This window comes from Rhinolophus sinicus, linkage group LG03 (genome assembly GCF_036562045.2).
Source record: "Rhinolophus sinicus isolate RSC01 linkage group LG03, ASM3656204v1, whole genome shotgun sequence".
NCBI lineage: Eukaryota > Metazoa > Chordata > Mammalia > Chiroptera > Rhinolophidae > Rhinolophus > Rhinolophus sinicus.
This window is the reverse complement of record NC_133753.1, coordinates 9,953,523-9,957,326: the sequence shown is the minus strand read 5'-3', so window position 1 is coordinate 9,957,326 and position 3,804 is coordinate 9,953,523. Positions and strand designations below refer to the sequence as shown.

The 3,804-nt window shown below is 41.9% G+C and overlaps 1 pseudogene; it reads right to left on the bottom strand.

Moving 5' to 3' along the window:
* Positions 1-2,369: 2,369 nt before the first annotated feature.
* On the bottom strand, positions 2,370-2,882 carry LOC109454663 (large ribosomal subunit protein eL34; annotated as a pseudogene).
* Between the last annotated feature and the right edge of the window lie 922 nt (positions 2,883-3,804).

The following is a 3,804-nucleotide window of genomic DNA, read 5'->3' as shown; positions in this document are numbered from 1 at the left end:
CAATTGCATTTCTACTTTTAATTTAATCAAGAACACAGCCACCTTAGTCTCACAAGGACGCTGTCTTACAAGGCAGGTGCTGACCTGTCATCTCGCAATGAGTAAAGTATCCAGCGTCTCATGCTTTTAGGTCTTCATCTGTGTTTGGAGATTGAGTACTTAAATACAATCACACTTTCCCAAAGAATTGCAAAGCATTTGCTCTTTCTTCCCTTGCTGCTATGTCACAATTTTCTACTCTTTCTGCCCTGCCTACATCAACCTCTCCTTGACTCCTTGAAATGAAAAGGCTGCTGACTCAACTGAAATAACATTTCACAAGTGCATCACTAATTGAGAATTTCACTGATAGACATCCCGTGGCTACGTTAACCACAGATGGTGACATTATGTCTGGAGAGAACGTGTGACTGCTGCAACCTAAACAAATCTTCAAAATCACCCTGTCCAAAGGCCGCTTCAAATGAAAGAGCAATGATACCTTATTGAGAAATACCTGCCCTCCGCCCTCATCACAGACAGACACCTGGTTATCCCTGCTGAATTTCTGATGGCAGAGATAACAGCAGAAGCATAACTTAGAGGCATCCTGGTGTACAGAAACAAAGCAAGCTATGTGTCAAGCTGACCTAGGTTCAAATCCCAGCTCTACAGCCTACAAGCTGTGGGGTCTTAAGCAAGTTACTTAACCTGTTTGAGCCTCAGTTTCCTCATCTGATGAAGGAAAAGACACTGACAAAAGATCAGCTGGGGGTGGGGGGCGTGGACGGTGGATAACAGAGCCATGCAGAGTTGTAAGGATTAAATGAGAGAAGGTGGATAAGCATAACCTAGCACAAAGTGAAGCTAAAACCTTTTTTGTTTGTTTCTTCTCCTGTATCCTGGAGTGACTGAATTTTCTGGGACAGGCTAGGAGGGCAAGACCTCCTTTCCAGCAGAGATAATCTAACCCTAGGTATCAGAATCTCATCGATCACTTTAATGAGGATGATGGGTTTCTAGAGACTTGCATCATTTAAAACCCAATAACTCAAGGATAATTTTCACATAAGAATAACTCTAATGCTGGGGGCACGATCCTCAGAGCACAATATACACGCATCGTGGTATTGTTGTGCTTCCGTGGAACTTGCTCTCTGCACCATCTCTATTGTTTTGCAGAATGTTCACATACATAAATTAATGGCAACCGCAATCACAGCGACTGGCCTTCTTTGCAGCACTTTATCTCAGCTAACCTTTCCGCAAACGTGATCACCACACTGATGGAGTGTTTCAGGCCCAGCGCTTCCAAGACCACTTGAACTTGGAAGTCCCATACACCCAAACAACGCTGCGGTTCCCACGCGTCGGCTCAGGGTATGCATTTCTGTTTACCCGCTAAAGTGGCGCCACCCGGTGGCAACATCATGCAACGGTGTACAACCCCCAGTCCAGCCAGTTTTGATATTAAGGGATTTTTGACTAATTTTTAAAATTGGGTGGGGGTTCTCTATCTCTATTTCAATAATATGAGGTCATATTCATATTTTTACATTATTTCAGGTTCCCACAATTCAAATGGACATAAAATGTAATTACACTATATTCGATTTACTTAAATCTTTGAACTCCAGATTCAGGAGTTTCTCCCATCCAGAACATTTTTAGGAGAGCTACTAAATTTGGGGATTAAAAGAACTTGTCTTTCTGTGGGCGTTGTGTCTATGTTTCAACAACCCTGGGAGGGAGATTTTGTGTGGGCCACCCCATTTTATAACCAGGACTCTGAAAACGATAGAAATTTAAAAGTTTGCCCAACTTCTTACCATTAGTGACAGAACCAGGTCTGGATCTCCTGGCTACTCAAATCAATCCTCCGACAATATTGAAGTTTAAAATTTCAATGTTTCTGTTCTTATTTCTTAATTTTTGTGTCCCGCTGCTCCCTCCATCCCCCAGGTGAGTGAGAAATGCACAGGCTTCAAATCAGAGCGACCTGGGTTTCTCTGCCAGGAGGGCAGCTTGCGCAGATACTAAACCAATCTGAGTCTTAAGTTTCCCTACCTTTACAAATAATATGGAGGTAATCACATACACATGAGTGCATGAAAAAACTGGTGAAATTGGAATAAAATCTGTAGATTGTACCCACGTCAATTTCCTGGTTTTGCTATTGTACTGTAGTTATGTAAGATGTCACCCTTAAGGGAAGCTGGTTAAAAGTACACGGGGCCCTCTGTACTATGTTTGCAACTTCCTGTGAGACTCTGATCATTTCAAAATGGAAAAAAAAATATTTTTAATGTAGATAATTGACACTCTCCAAATTTCATATATATATATAATATATATATGTACACACATATCCTTTTAATTGTTTTTATTACTCAAAAAAGCTTCATTTTTTTAAATTTAGCTTTCTGACTCTGTGCTTGTGCCTTCAACACTTTCACAACGATTTTCTGCTCCTCGATAAGGAAAGCAGGCTTGATCCTGCACGGACACATTCAGCACACATGGACCCACCATAGGCTGACACGCTTTTCTGTTGTAGACAACCTTATTAGAACTTTAGGTCTCACAGCACGAACTCCATGAAGTCGGCCTGGGCACAGGCCCATACATGCAGATTTTAATGCTTTCCCAACCCTCTTGGTATAGAGGTAAACAATTCTATTACCAGGGGTTCGGGACAGCCTAGTTTTGTTAGAAGCCATACTGTAGGACAGCCTCTGACGGAATGTCAAAACGCTGGACCATTCTGAATGCCTGTAGACACCATTCCCTCCAAAGTATATTTTTAAATGTTAGTGCTTGCCTGGTCTTTGCTGACCCATGGGGAAATGCTTATGTCCTATTGTTGCTTGAAGAAAAATAAAGAACTACTGAACTGTACTCATGGTGTGCTTACAACTGTATTCAAGGAAAGGAAATTTATACCTCAAAGAAGTAGAAGGAAATACTTCCAAAAGTTAATAGTGACTGTCTCTGAGTGGTGGGCATTTGTTTGATTCCTACCCACTCCACTGTAGTTTTTGAATGTTCTATGATGAATTTGACTTTTATAATCAGGGGAGGTAACACTTCCCCAAAAGAAGAACAGACTTTGATGCCAAGCCGGAAAATCCAAGATGTGTGGTTGGCAATCACTCTGCACCGTATTGGTCTTGGAGAGTTGAGGCACTCTTCATTATTTAACAAAATGATTTCTCAAATCAATTATCCATGCTTATGTTAACAATCCATAAAGTGTAGTAGGGTGGAAAGGAAGTTCCCTGACTACCTCCTTCCTACTTCCCAGAGGTAAGCATTGTTAATTGTTTTTTGGTTTTTTTTTCAGACTCTACTCACTTTAGCCTTTTTTTTTTTTTTTTTGAGAAGTTTGCAGCTCATGTTTTAAGGAAACACGGTGGAAAGGCAATCATATATCTTATGTTGTTTACTTCCAGAAGGAGCCCCACTCTGTCCAGGATTACACCAGGCTTCCTGGAGGAGGCCACCTCTTCCTCAAATGTATAGGAGGTGTCTACATTCATCCTTGGAAACTCACCCCCACTTCCTTCCTTCTACTGTAGTCTTCCCAACGTGTTTCTGCAGGTCAGCAGAAGACACCTCCAGGCCCCGTGCATGTGGCCACTAAGCATCTCTCGTTTCAATCCTTTCCCCACATAACAGAAGGTGGTGCTTTGCAGAGTGGGGTGTGTAGGCATATTCCTGGGGGGTCTCTGAGTTCTACCAGAAATTTTGAACTCTGTGTTTTCATTTTTGGATCACCTGGATGAGCATCCCAGAACGAAGTGCCAAGTCCCAATTGTAAAACCT